At 41.3% G+C, this 15,112-nt stretch overlaps 1 long non-coding RNA gene across 3 annotated transcripts in view; it reads right to left on the bottom strand.

Annotated features, from left to right (window-relative positions):
* Gm33576 overlaps positions 1-15,112 on the bottom strand; it is a 43,627-nt gene that overhangs the window by 10,984 nt on the left and 17,531 nt on the right. Inside the window, exon 2 of one of the 3 annotated variants that reach the window (XR_377297.1) lies at positions 1,092-1,177. The exons of the other annotated variants lie outside the window; for them this stretch is intronic. This is a non-coding gene — a long non-coding RNA (predicted gene, 33576). The remainder of the gene's footprint in view (positions 1-1,091; positions 1,178-15,112) is intronic. 3 annotated transcript variants of the gene reach the window in all.

Here is a 15,112-nt window from a genome sequence, read left to right as displayed (position 1 = left end):
TTCTACATAGATCCCTGAGAAATGTAGGCTGAGTAGCCTAAATATATAACTTCTCAGAAGTAGATTATTATCTCCCATGATTCACCTGGCCTTTTAAGGGCAATACTGTCATCTTTCATTTGTTGTGGTTGTTTGTTTGTTTGTTCACATGTTTGTATGGCACTTATCTATCATTCCATCTGAGGTTATTCTTACTTATTACTATCTTACAGGGTAAGTGGTCATTTGTAATTATTATTATTCCAAAGATAGAGGAATTGACATAAGGTCTCAATCAGCTACTGAATTTGCCTATCCTTTTAAGCATGTCAGTATTAGAATAGCCACAGGTTCACTATGAACTCTGTGAGAATTCTATAGATCAGGAACATATAGATATAGAACAGGATTGAGCCCAGTGCATTTATTTTGCAACTGATTTTAATACACATTCACTCTAATAAGAGGGTTCTCACAGCATGGTAGTCTCTCAATCACAATATAATGCAACAGGGTATTTCCAAATACTAGCATTTTAAAACAACAAAGCTATGGTGTATTACATAATTTGTGAGTACCAGAAATCTAGAAACATCCACATGAATGTAGATTGGGACATTTCATGAGCTTGTAGTGATGATATTTGTGGGTTAGTCATTTGATTATGCAGCAAAGCTATTGACAGACATGAGATTCAAGTTTCTTGACAAACATAGATCTATAGAATTTGGGAGTTAGCTTCCTCTAGACCATGTGATCCAAGAAAAGCAAGATGTAATCCATGGCATCACTTATTTGTACATATTATTTGTACAAACCACCATTTCTGTTGTATAATATAGCTTAGAAATAAGCCACGAAGCCTAGGTAAAGGTGGTGGTGGCGCACGCCTTTAATCCCAGCACTCAGGAGGCAGAGGCAGGTGGATTTCTGAGTTCGAGGCCAGCCTGGTCTACAGAGTGAGTTCCAGGACAGCCAGGACTACACAGAGAAACCCTGTCTCGAAAAACCAAAAAAAAAAAAAAAAAAGAAAAGAAAAAGAACAAACAAACAAACAAACAAACAAAACGAATATCTGGACATTGCTGATTAACAGCTAGTCACAACTATACCTCTTCATCACGAAGTCCTAGCCCTGAAGTGGAGAACCAATAAACTGGTAAGATATAGGCAGCTCACAAGTCCACTGGAGCTAATCCTACAAGAGAAAATGTAGCGACATAAGAACTTGTGGTTCATAGGACCTGATGAGAAGACAATAAATCTAAGGTTGCCCTATCCTTTTGTTGCTTTACTGATGAATCTTGGATGGCCTCACCTAATACTTCTAGATTATCATTATCTTATTATTATTTTTAGTTCATATTTCACATATGATAACCACCACAACACACATACATATACTGAACATACAAACACTTGGTTTTTTTCTGTCTGCCTGAATATGACCTTTATGAAAATAAGGTCTAAAATTCTTATCTGTCCATGAATATATCTATTTTCTACAATCAAAGAGGTAATAAGTTTCTCAGTAACTAAGTTTCAGGGAAGTCTTGATTTTTGACCAAGAGAATTAATGTATAAGAAACCATAATTAACTGTGTTCATAGCAGCCTTATTTATAATAGTCAGAAGCTGGAAAGAACCCAGATGCCCCTCAACAGAGGAATAGATCTTAAACGCGTTCTCACGACCGGCCAGGAAGAACACAACAAACCAGAATCTTCTGCGGCAAAACTTTATTGCTTACATCTTCAGGAGCCAGGAGCGCAAGCCCCAAGCCCCAAAAACGAAAGCCCCCCGCTTACATCTTTAGGAGCCAGAGCGCCAGCGCGCCAGAGTGCAGAGCAAGAGAGCGCAAGTAAGAGAGAGAATGGCGGAAACCCCGTCCCCTTTTAAGGAGAATTATCCTTCGCCTAGGACGCATCACTCCCTGATTGGCTGTAGCCCATGGCCGAGTAAAGGCAGAGTACATGTAGTGGAAAATTACTCTTGGCACATGCGCAGATTATTTGTTTACCACTTAGAACACAGGATGTCAGCGCCATCTTGTGACGGCGAATGTGGGGGCGGCTCCCAACATCTCCCCCTTTCCTTTTAATAAGAGCAATAGGCCACCCATATTAATGAGAGTGGAGATAGAGGTCAAATCCCCAGTGTGCAGGTAAAGGAGCCATGTACAGGATTAGCTCTTAGGCTCACAGGCTTTTACCCAGAGCAACCCTGACCTGCTCCCGTGTCGTTTTGCCTGGAGAGAAGGACACTTGGACACTCAACCTTCTTGAAAGATGACATGTCTCCCTAGAATAGGCTCATATATGCCGCAGAGCCCTTCTACTGCAGTGCTTAGCCGTGCAACTCTCTCGGGCTGCTGAAGCACACTCACTCTATCCCGTGCAATGAGTCTAGCCTCGTGGGATGCAAGAGCTGAGTGGCCAGCGACCTATTGCCTAAGCATAGATATATCAGGGGAAGCACCATGTTCTAGAGCTGCAAGTGCCTGGGCAATAACCACCTTGTCTCTCCTAGTTTGGGCCTTAAGCTTACAGACCAACCAAAGAAGCAACACTAATCCACAGCAAAGTGTATCTCTAAATAATATCAATCCCACCCATTCTTTAAAGAAGGGAAATGCTGAGGAGATCTAATTGGGTAATCCTTTGGTCAGGGACAGGTCCAAGCGCGTGGAGTTGACCTGAAGTCTCAATTCCCGAAGGATCTGTTCAAATTCAGCCGTCCAATTCTGTAACATATACTGAAAAAGACTTTTTGACAAATTAGCTGCCCTAGTAAATTTCTCATACTGAATGGAAGTAATGGACAATCCCGGAAACTTTTGTTCACATCCCAGCTGAGTTATTTACCATAATACATCTAGTTGTATCTGGACAAGATCTATGAGTTGATTAACCAGCATGAGACCACCCTGTATCTTGACATTAGCTGAGGCCTGTTTATCTATGACTGTAGTCACTGAGGCTGACAAAGTGTTAATGGTGTCAGTCATCTGGACCTGTCCAGACAGAGCCAAGGCTGTCTGAATCAAGGCCAAACCCAGTTCCTAGTTAGTGGTAAAAAAGCAGGGGAATACTTGAGCATTATACATCACCGTCATTGGGAGTGGAAATGTCGACATTATCCCCCAACGCTGCTCTCTCTTTATTATTGACGCCCTGGACATCACCAAGACGAGGGACATCAGTATTCCCTTGGTCAGTCTGGATTTTTCGGGTGAGTCTTTCTGGTATCCAAAATGGGTTGTCTTCATTCTGTGGGAAAACACAAACCGCTCCCCTGGATCTTATCAAAATAGGATCCGGGCCATACCATTTATTATCAAGGACATTTTTCCATTTAACCATCTCATTGGGCCTATCTGGCTCTGAACAATGACGTTCAGCCGCAGTATGGCCATGAACATCAATATTTAAAAAATTGAGTGTAAAGAGTGCCATAGACACAGACACTCTTGGTACTCGGGGTAGAGTCTCCTCAATTCCCCTCTTCTGTTTTATAAGATAGGCTTTGAGGGTGCGATGCGCACGCTCAACAATACCCTGTCCTTGAGGGTTGTATGGAAGTTCAGTCAGGTGGGTCACGTCCATCTGACGGCAGAACTGCTGGAATTTTTGAGATGTATAAGCTGGTCCATTATCAGTCTTAAGGAGTTTGGGTTTTCCCCAAGCACTCCATGTCTCAAGACAATGTTGAATCACATGTGAGGCCTTTACTCCGGTTAACGGAGAAGCAAACATGATGCCAGAACATGTGTCAATGGACACATGGAGATATTGAAGTTTTCCAAAGGAAGAAACATGTGTAACATCCATTTGCCAGACCTGTAGAGGTCGAATACCGCGTGGGTTAATTCCCACATGAGGAACTGGCAAGAACTCACAGCAGCTTTGACATTGAGTAACAATGTCACGGGCTTCTTTTCTTGTCAAGGAGAAACGACTGCGTAATGTTTCAGCCGTCACATGAAAATTGTTATGAAAATTTCTTGCAGCCTCTACCGGTGATGATAGGGAAGCAGCCACCACTTTAGTGGCCTTATCTGCCAAATCATTTCCCAGAGCCATGGGGCCAGGTAGGCCTGAATGGGCTTTAACATGAGTAATATAAACAGGAAATCTTTTAGATAACAAAACTAATTGTATCTGCTGAAAAATATTGGCAACTCTACTGGAAGGCTTAATCACTCCAGCCACTTCTAAAAGATTTACTGTATTAACCACATAACAGGAATCTGACACAATATTAAGGGGTTCTAAAAAGGTTTTTAAAACTTTTAAAACCACTAAACATTTTACCACTTGAGGTGAATTTTCATTATATTGTTTGGATACCACTTTACCATTAGCCACATAGGCACCTATGCCAGTTTTTGATCCATCAGTATATACCACAATCCCATTTTTAAGTGGGTTTCTTACTGTTATTTGTGGAAACACAACAGATTGATTTTGGGCAAACTGTAAAATTGGATGTTTTGGATAATGGTTATCTATTTGTCCTGAAAAGGAGGTAACTAAAACTGCCCAATCATTAGATGTGGCTGCCAAGGTTTGAACCTGTGCAGCGGTATAAGGTACAATTAAAAGATATGGACTTTGCCCAAAGTGGGTGATTGCTGCTTTTAGGCCTTTAAGGGCAAGCTGTGCAATTGCATCAGGATACCAATCTATTATTTTAGCTGGGGATACGTTTGGATGGATCCACAACAATGGCCCATTCTGCCACAAAACTGCGGTTGGCAATTGTGCTGTCTTAAAGACACACAAACTGAAAGGCTGCGAATCCTCAATACGTTGTAATTGTGCATTCTGTAAGGCTTTTTCCACTTTTTGTAAGGCCTGGTTAGCAGCTAGAGTAAGAGCCCTAGGGGAGGAGATATGAGGATCTCCTTCTAAAATACCAAACAAAGGCCTTAACTCAGCGGAAGGAATCTTTAAAAAAGGTCTGAGCCAATTAATATCTCCCAACAGCTTTTGAAAAATCATTTAAGGTATGGAGGTGATCTCTTCTTATCTCTACCTTTTGGGGCACAATCTTATCTGGGGACACCACAGAGCCCAAGAATTGTCCTGTATCAGAAATTTGGACTTTTTCTGTGGCTATCTGTAAACCCCACTGACTTAAAGTTTTAAGTAGAAAAGGATATGCCTTTTGTAGCATGGTAAGGTTTTTATGGCACAGGAGGATGTCATCCATGTAAAGGAGCAAAATTAAAGAGGGGAATTGTTCCCTCACTGGCAAAAGAGCTTCTTGCACATAAAGTTGGCACATAGTAGGACTATTGGACATTCCCTGTGGTAAGACCTTCCATTGATACCTCTTATCAGGTTCCATGTGATTAATAGAGGGGATGGTAAAGGCAAATCTGGGCCTATCCCTTGGACACAAAGGTATAGAAAAGAAACAATCTTTAATATCTATAATAATTAAATTTCAGCCACGTGGTAAGGCGGAAAGTACAGGGAGACCCCTCTGTACTGGGCCAAATAAGTTCATTTGCTCATTAATGGCTCTGAGGTCATGGAGCAGTCTCCACTTTCTTGACTTTTTCTTAATTACAAAAATTGGAGTATTCCAAGGTGAGGTAGAGGGTTCAATATGGCCTAGTTTTGATTGTTCCTCTACCAGTTGAATCACAGCTTCCAGTTTTTCAGAGGATAGGGGCCATTGAGGAACCCACACTGGATCCCCTGTTTTCTATGGTATGGGTCGTGCTGCCCCAATGGCCACTAAGGAAAACCCAGACCCTGTCTGTCTTGGTTTCCATTAGGTGAGATGGGCTCTATCTTTCCCTGTTCTTGATGTCCTAACCCTTTTCCTTCTTTATAACCCATCTTTGCCATGATATTTTTTGCTTTAGCTGAATACCCTCCCGATGGGGCGTTTTTATTGGACAAAATAAGGCCCAAATGTTGCATAATATCCCTTCCCCAGAGGTTAACCGGGAGTGGGAGCACATAAGGTATGAATTTCTCTTGCTGCCCTTCAGAGGATTCCCACGTCAAGGCAATGGAGCTTATAGTGGGACATGATTGATAACCTAGGCCCTGTAATGAATGAGATGACTCTGTGGTGGGCCATGCTTTGGGCCACCAATGTGTAGAAATTATACTTTTATCTGCTCCGGTATCAAGGATGCCTTTAAACTCTTTTCCGTTGATCTTAAGGCGGAGCTTAGGTCTATCATTCAAAGATACAACCAAATAGGCAGAATCATTTTCTGAGGAGCCCATTTTCTTTCTCTCAGGTCCTGCAAATTTTTCCCTGGTATTATCAGGGAGGAGCAGCAGCTGAGCTATCCTATCTCCTTTACTAATAGAAAAAACGCCCTTAGGGCTTGAGCACAGGACCTGTATTTTAGGGGAATGTTGACAATCCATAACTCCAGGGTGGACTACTAAGCCCTTCAAGGTGAGTGAACCCCGGCCGAGAATAAGGCCCATGGTTCCCGGGGGCAAGGATGGTATAGGCTCCACTGGCACCGGCTGAATACTCATTTGAGGCATTAATAGGAAGTCGGAGGCGGCACGCAGGTCCACCCTTGTGGGTCTTCCTGGGTCGCCTCTCTGACTGCTTCTTGGGTCCTGACAAACCGGTTCCCATATCTTTGAGGGCCCTGGGACCGAGGGCCCGATGACCCGTTTTTTGGCACATAAGCTGATTGACTATCAGGTGGGGGAAGGATTCTGCCCTTTATATCCCTCACAGAGCGACACTGGTCGGCTCTATGATAACCCTTGCCACACTTAGAGCAAAGAGTGAGAGTCCCTCCCTGTTTATCTGGAGCTCTGCAATCTTTCTTAAGATGCCCAGGCTTTCCGCAGTTAAAACATGTCCTCTGATCATTTCTGCCCATGGAGCGGTTTTGGGATTGAAGGATGGCAGCCGCTAAACCTGCATTGCTGAGAGGTCCCCCAAGCTCTCGACAAACCCTGAGCCAGTCTTGTAAGCCTTTGTTCTTTCTTGGGGCTATGGCCGCTCGGCACTCCTTTGTGGCTTGCTCATAGATGAGCTGTTCTACCAGAGGTGTGGCTTGCTCTGAGTCTCCAAAAATACGCTCTGCTGCCTCTGTCATTTTGGCCACAAAATCTGAGAAGGACTCCTGAGGTCCCTGGACGATCTTTGTTAATTGCCCAGTGGCTTCACCTGCTCGGGAGAGCGCCTTTCAGGCCCTAATAGCCGTGGAGGAAATTTGGGCATAAGCTCCCCAATGGTAGTTTGTCTGATCAGCAGAATAAGCTCCCTGACCCGTTAACAAGTCAAAAGTCCAATCTCTCTGCTCTGGAGTCAAAGCAGCTGCGTTTGTTCGGGCCTGTGCTTGTGTAGCCTCATGCCAAAGCGCTCTCCATTTTATATATTTGTCCATACTAGGGAGAGCGGCTTTTACAATCGTTTGCCAGTCGGCAGGAGTTAGTGCCATGCCGGCAAGCCTGTCTAACTGCACCAAGGTAAAATTAGCATTGGTTCCGTATTTACGGACCGACTCGGCAAGTTCTTTAATCTGCACGTATTCTACCGGAGCATGGACACGCCCACCCTCGGCTCCTTCAAAGACCGGAAATGCCTGTTGTATTTTTCTTTGTTCCTCTCTGGGAATGAATGAGTCTGTGCATTGCCTCTCTGCGCATTGTCTCTCTGCGCATTGTCTCTCTGTGCATTGTCTCTCTGCGCAGGGCTGACGCACTACGCAGGGCGGGGGCTCCGCATAGGGCGGACCTTGAAGCCGACTGCCCGGAGGCTGAACAGCATGCTGGCTTTCGCCAGCCGCTTTTGGCTTTTTTCTTGACCGACTAGCTAGCACTTTATCTGGCTGGTAATGAGCTGCTTCTTCCTCCCAGTCTGTTTTTTTAGAGGAGAATTCTTCATCTGCTTCAGAGCTACTAAGAGCTGGCTTTTTGAGCTCATCTTGTGACGAGTATCTCCTAGAGACCTCCGCTAATTGATCTTTTTTCTTTTCTTTTTTCTTTTCCTTCCTTCTAATCTCTCCCCAGGTATTCTTACCTGACCTAAACTTTTCCTTGGGTTCAAGACCCTTGGAAAGGCCTGTATACTTATATTGTGTACCATATTTTCTCTTTGCTCCTACTCTCTCTCTCCGCTTTACTTCTGATAGATTGTCCTGAATTTCATCTAGAATTTTTAGCCCTATCTTAATCACTTGATAACATGTGAAAAAGAACAAAAGGGCTCCTAACACTAGAAAAAGTTCAAGGCCAAACATACCTTGTAAAGCTATTTTCCACTTTACTTCTGATAGACTGTCTTGACTTTTCTTAGAAAGTTCAAGGCCAGGCGTACCTTGTAAAGCTATTCCCCACTTTACTTCTGATAGACTGTCTTGAATTTCGTTAGAAAGTTCAAGACCAGACTTACCTTGTAAAGCTATACTTACGGGTACCCTGTTCCCCAGCTGAAAAGTTCTGAATTTATGCAGTTGAATCCTTTTCAACAGTCTGTTTTACGGGAACACTTTATTACCGCCATTCCCCAGCTGAAGAGTTCTGAATTCACGCAGTTGAATCCTTCTCAACAGTCTGTTTTACGGGAACTTTCATTACCATAACCCGCAGTTCTGGTTCCGGAATGAGGGATCTTCCTTGCGCCGGTGATGGTTAACTCCCGTCCCGAGTTTTCTTGTATTTTCTCGTCCCGGATTTTCTCGTCCCGGGTTTCAGCACCAACTCTTAAACGCGTTCTCACGACCGGCCAGGAAGAACACAACAAACCAGAATCTTCTGCGGCAAAACTTTATTGCTTACATCTTCAGGAGCCAGGAGCGCAAGCCCCAAGCCCCAAAAACGAAAGCCCCCCGCTTACATCTTTAGGAGCCAGAGCGCCAGCGCGCCAGAGCGCAGAGCAAGAGAGCACAAGTAAGAGAGAGAATGGCGGAAACCCCGTCCCCTTTTAAGGAGAATTATCCTTCGCCTAGGATGCATCACTCCCTGATTGGCTGTAGCCCATGGCCGAGTAAAGGCAGAGTACATGTAGTGGAAAATTACTCTTGGCACATGCGCAAATTATTTGTTTACCACTTAGAACACAGGATGTCAGCGCCATCTTGTGACGGCGAATGTGGGGGCGGCTCCCAACAAATAGATACAGAAAATGTGGTACATTTACACAATGGAGTACTACTCAGCTATTAAAAAGAATGAATTTATGAAATTCCTAGGCAAATGGATGGACCCGGAGGGTATCATCCTGAGTGAGGTAACCCAATCACAAAGGAACTCACATGATATGTACTCACTGATAAGTGAATATTAGCCCAGAAACTTAGAATACCCAAGATACAAGTTGCAAAACACATGAAACTCAAGAAGAATGAAGACCAAAGTGTGGTCACTTTCTTAGAATTGGGAACAAAACACCCATGGAAGGAATTACAGAAACAAAGTTTGGAGCTGAGACGAAAGGATGGACAATCTAGAGACTGCCGCACACAGAGATACATCCCATAATCAACCTCCATTTGCAGACACCATTGCATACGCCAGCAAGATTTTGCTGAAAGGACCCTGATATAGCTGTCTCTTGTGAGGCTATGCCGGTGCCTGGCAAACACAGAAGTGGATACTCACAGTCAGCTATTGGATGGAACACAGGGCCCCCAATGGAGGAGCTAGAGAAAGTACCCAAGGAACTAAAGGGGTCTGCAACCCTATAGGTGGAACAACAATATGAACTAACCAGTAACCCCAGAGCTAGTGTCTCTAGCTGCATATGTAACAGAAGATGGTCTAGTTGGCCATCACTGGAAAGAGAGGCCCCTTGGTCTTGCAAACTTTATATGCCTCAGTACAGGGGAACACCAAGGCCAAGAAGTGGGAGTGGGTGGGTAGGAGAGTGGGGGAGGGAGGATATGGGGGACTTTTGGGATAGCATTTGAAATGTAAACTAAGAAAATACCTAATTTAAAAAAAAAAAGAAAAAGAAACCATAATTAGAAGTGGTACCAAACCGCATCGACACACTCAGCATTGGGATGTTTGGAGAATAGAAAGATGCTATGTTCATCTATATTCCCATACAATTACCAACCCCAAAAAATATAGAGCAAGTTTCTCCAAAAAGAAAGAAGGAATATGAGCCAAGGCCTGCAATTTAAGACAGATTATCTTATAATAAAACAGAATTGATTCTTTGGATCATAGCAATGAAGGCACGCAAAAATGGACCGGTTTTACGTGACTCTATTTCAGGACTTACATCAAGGCTTACAGAATTTGTCTGACCAAAACTAACTACTGAGAAAAACAAAACAAAACAGAACAAAGAAACAAACAACAACAACAACAACAAAAACCTTCCACAGTTATCTCTCATACTGTCATTTCACTTGTCAATGTTAGCAATGACATTCGAGAATAATATTATATCCTAATTTGCTTCATAGGTTACAAATTTATGGGTTTTTTCCTGACAAGATTGTCTTTTCATTTCCCATAAACCAAAATTGCAGAAACATAATATGTTTTTATTCTAAATGTCCTAAACTTTTAATTTGCATCTCTAAGGTTTATTCCAAGGCCCCTTGAAGATATAGCAATTAGTCAGTCCATAGGGCAAGTTATTTTTTAAATAGCTTAAAGCAAGAGTTAAAGGTGCTGCTAAAAATATATAATAACAGCAATGAGAGCTCTGACCTGTTACAACTGGGTACTTAGACAAGAGAATCGCTAGCCACAGGTCATGCATCTGAACCTGTGGCAGCTAAAGAGCCATACACCTTGAACTTGGGGATAATGAGGAAGGTATGTGGTACTTTAAACATCTTAGCCAGCAATGGTGATGCATTCGCTTGTAATCCTCCTACTCCAGAGAATAAGGCAGGATGCTGATTGGAGGCCAGCCTAGACTATATAGCAAGGTCCAGTTTCAAAGAAGAAAAGAGAGATAAAACAAACAAAATCCAAATATCTAATCAAAACTAACATGATGTGGGCTGGAGGATAATGAAGCCACCAACTTCCTATTCTTCCCACACCAAGAAAGCAATTGGAAGAATATTAGGATACTGACAGCTGATGCTTAGAATATGCTATATAACTACCTTGGGAAAATAGGATACTTCTTTTTTCATATGTTTGTACTAAAAGATTTTATTTCAGAGGCCATACATGTTATCAGTGACTTCATGCTCCACATTGGGAATCACTCCTCCAGCAGATAACAGGATTTACTTAGAGATGAGCTACATGTAAAGACTGATGTTGGTTTACTGCTTGCAGTAGATAATTTGGAGCTGTCTCTAACTATACGAAGAGCCACCCAGGATGAAGGGCACATTACCCCAGACAGTGCATTGAGTGCTTAGTAATTCAGAGAAACTCTTGATATTTTGAAATAAAAAAAGCACAGTGACCATGGAGAAATGAGATGTATTTGGAAGTTTTTCCAGAAATAATGATGCCCTAGGCTTCCCTTTATGTACCCACAATAAAAAAAATATCTACAGGATTTTAATTGTTTGTAATTTTTATATGATAAAAGCTGATATTCTTTACTCTGTTAGCGTAGCCATAACCTGGTATGATTTTCATCTTAATCTGAATTGCTTATCTAGATTTAAGAAACTTCTCAGAACCCATCTGAAAGATGCGTTCTTCAATTTAGCAAACATTCTGCAATAAATTTTAAAATATTATTTTGACACTGGACTCAAGTAATGGAAAAAAACAAGAAAGTGGATTCTTCTCCAGAAATTCAAAGTTTTTAGAAAAATGGAATGTTCTCATTCTTCTGGGGTAACTCCCTAAGCCAGGTTACCTCACTAAGACAGGTCCTGTGCCTAGCAGAGTTGTATGCAACTTTAAACTATACTTGAAGCTTGCTGTCGGAAGACTAGCAAGAGATAGTATTGTGTGGGTCTTTATTGTGTATCTAGATTCACCAAAACACAGTTCTCCTTTATGCTTTCTGAGATGTAGTAGTGAACTCAATGTACAAGAACTCAAGGAGTAATTATCTCTTTGCCTGGAATAGAGCCTTGAGGGAGAACAGAGGAACATCTTTAAAGTTGTGAGATGCCAGTCTGGACTTGACATTGTGAAAACACTGCTCACCTAATGACATAAATATTAAGTATCATCAAGGATGCGTGTCAGTGTGGACGGCTGACATGGAGCAGAGTGCACAAAAGGTTCCATGGTGGGAAAGCCATTCAGGACACAGCAGCTTTACAATAAAATTATGTGGAATTATGTGGAAAATTATGTTTCTTACTGACTAAACTGATTAGCATTTACTTCTTTTAAATTTGCATTTTGATTTTTGTGTTCTTTTCTATAATTTGTCCTGCTAACTTCTCTTGCCATCATGAAAACATTGTCCACTGTTTTTAATGATATATATTATTTTAATTACAAATTTAAGTTTAATAGATCCTGAAGGCTAACAGAAGGAAAAAAATGCACAGCACACAACAATACCCTTCTCTTACTAAAGAAAATGCAACAACAACAACAACAAAAAAAAATAACGAGGAGATTTTTTTCTCACTTAAGACATTTTTCTTGGAAAAACATTTTGTGTAAGGTCAGCGCAAGGACTTATTGGCTTATTGACTTATTGCTTTGGTTGGTGTGCTCCGTTCCTAGCATCATGCATTCTCTGTCTACAGATTATATTCTAGAAAAAAAGGGAGAAATTGAAGGATCACTTCTTAAGGCCACATTATCTTATTCAAGCTTTGAAAGTGTTTGTGCATATTGATGAAAGAACTTAGAATCCCAAAAAGTTTAATGCACCCATATTAAATAAAGAAGCATCATTTTTTTTCTCTAGTGCGCTTAATGTAGGAAGAAGAACAACCAAAAATACAAAGAAAGAAAATTCAAGAACACAGGCTGCACTGACCTTAATACAAAAAAATGTCCAGTTATTTTTAATGAGCACTTTTTGATACACCTGGAAAAACTACATGCAACAAAACACACACACCAAAACAAACCAAAACTAGGATCATCTTGCTACAGACTTATTGTCTTTTTAACATAAAAAATATGTACAAAGAAGGAACATACATATGTTTATTATATATATATTTTAAACATACATGTTTATTATATACGTATATATATATATATATATATATATATATATATATATATATTCCCAAGTAAAAGATAGTGACAGATTATTTGCTTTTTTCTTTTTTTTTTACAAACTATGATAGAAATATGATTTATTTCTGGTTTAAAATTTTATATTTATTAAAATCAATTTGGTTAGATCCATTTAGGACATATTTCACCTTCTTGACAATTAACATATTTTTATCACACCATCCTCTCACTTGTTTCATACATTACAATGAAATCTACTTTATATCTTTAAGTAACACTAGGTGGGCTTCTGTCTGTCGTATCTGAGCAAGAAAAATAGTTTAACACAAACCTGCTTTAACTGTGTATGCTATTCAATACATGTGAGGGAGCTTGAAGCAGTGCTGTTTTGGTTTTGGGTGTTTTTTTTTTTCTTTTTCTTTTTCTTTTTGTTTTGTTTTAGAATAAAATAAGCAATTTTAGTTAAAGATACCATTAGCCAAGGTAATATTGCTGAAGTTACGTATTCAAAGCCGCAAACCTGGAAGTCTGAGAGTAAGTTGAAGGCTTAAAAAGCACTTAATTACTTTAGTCCTAAAAGAGATTCTGCATCATTTCTCACAGGGGCACTTCAAGCCATGTGTGACTCGGTTCCAAACGGTACAGATCCATATTGTTAGTCTCCAAATGTCCTCAAAGAAATTGGGATTAAACGACTTCCAAGTGCAAGCCTTTCTTTAATCACTATCAGATGTTTATAAGACAAACTTTATGAAAACCTGCTTGCTTTGGCTTGGTCATGGGCTTTTGCTCCTCCTGCTATTGTGTATATAATAAGCTGTGTAGTGTCACAAAGCAGCATGCGCTCAGTGGACAGAGTGGCCCACTTTGTGCCATTTAGCTTGAGGGAGTGAAGGCTGACGAGTGGCATCTAAGGGGGGCTGTTTGAGGCTGAGGCTGGGGAGCTGTATGACAGGCTAAGGGGCTGTATTTGGACTCATACCATTATGGCATTTACTATAAACATGCATCAAGTGTTGTGTGATAAATTTAGCAAGCAGGGACACAGCTAGGGACAGACATTTCGAAAACAAGTTACCACATACACACACTCTGATTAGGAGTAGCTTTTTTTGTTTGCTTGTTTGTTTGTTTGCTTGCTTGCTTTAAAACTTTAAAATGAAGTACAGCTTTTGACATTGAAAAGATTGGACCCTTTTCTTCCTAGAGGGTTGCCTCATCCAGCCTCAATATGAAGGGATGTGTCTAGTCTTATTGCAACTTGATATACCATGTTTGGTTGGTAATCCTGACAGGCCTGTCCTTTTCTGAAGAGAAAGGAAATGGAAGAGGAGTGGATCTGGGGGAAAAGGAGGTGGGGAGAGGGAAGAGAAGAGGGAAGAGAAGGGGGAAGAGAAGAAGGAAAGACAGCTGCTGTCGGGAGGACATGATACATATATACATGCACATGTGTGTGTATGTGAGTATTTAAAAATTAAGTAACACAAAAAATCAAAGAGGGTGAGAAAGAAAAGATTGGGTATCCAAGTAATTCTTGGAATTGAAGTTAAGAGATCACTTAAAATTGTTGACTATGACTGTGGACTGGAGAGATGGTACAGAGGTTAAAAACGCTTGTTCCTCCTACAAAGAATCTGAGTTCTGATCCCTACACTGGGTAGTTAATAACTGCCTGCAACTCAGCTTCAGGGGAATCTGATACGGTCTTCTGGCCTCTGTGGCATCTGTATGTGGTGCATGCCCATACACAAACACTCGTGAATAAAACTTCAGTGAGTCCTTACAATTCCTTTTGAATAAATAAGCATCCCCTGTAGGAAAAGAAATCTGGCCATGTAACACTGATATACTTGGAGAAATATAGAGAACGTTTTACTGAGCTTCCAACAAAGTGTCCTGAATCAGGAAGGCAGAAAAGCTTCTACGGGTTAAATTATCAGTGGGAACCAAAGGCTGCTGTGTTCCAGGAGCAGAAATTCCTCAATGAAAAACAAAACAAAACAGGGGGAAGACAAGGAGGAGGAAAGGGAGGAGGAGAGGGAGGACAA

The sequence above is a fragment of the Mus musculus genome, chromosome 6 (genome assembly GCF_000001635.26).
Source record: "Mus musculus strain C57BL/6J chromosome 6, GRCm38.p6 C57BL/6J".
NCBI lineage: Eukaryota > Metazoa > Chordata > Mammalia > Rodentia > Muridae > Mus > Mus musculus.
This window is presented reverse-complemented; position numbering and strand designations above follow the sequence as displayed.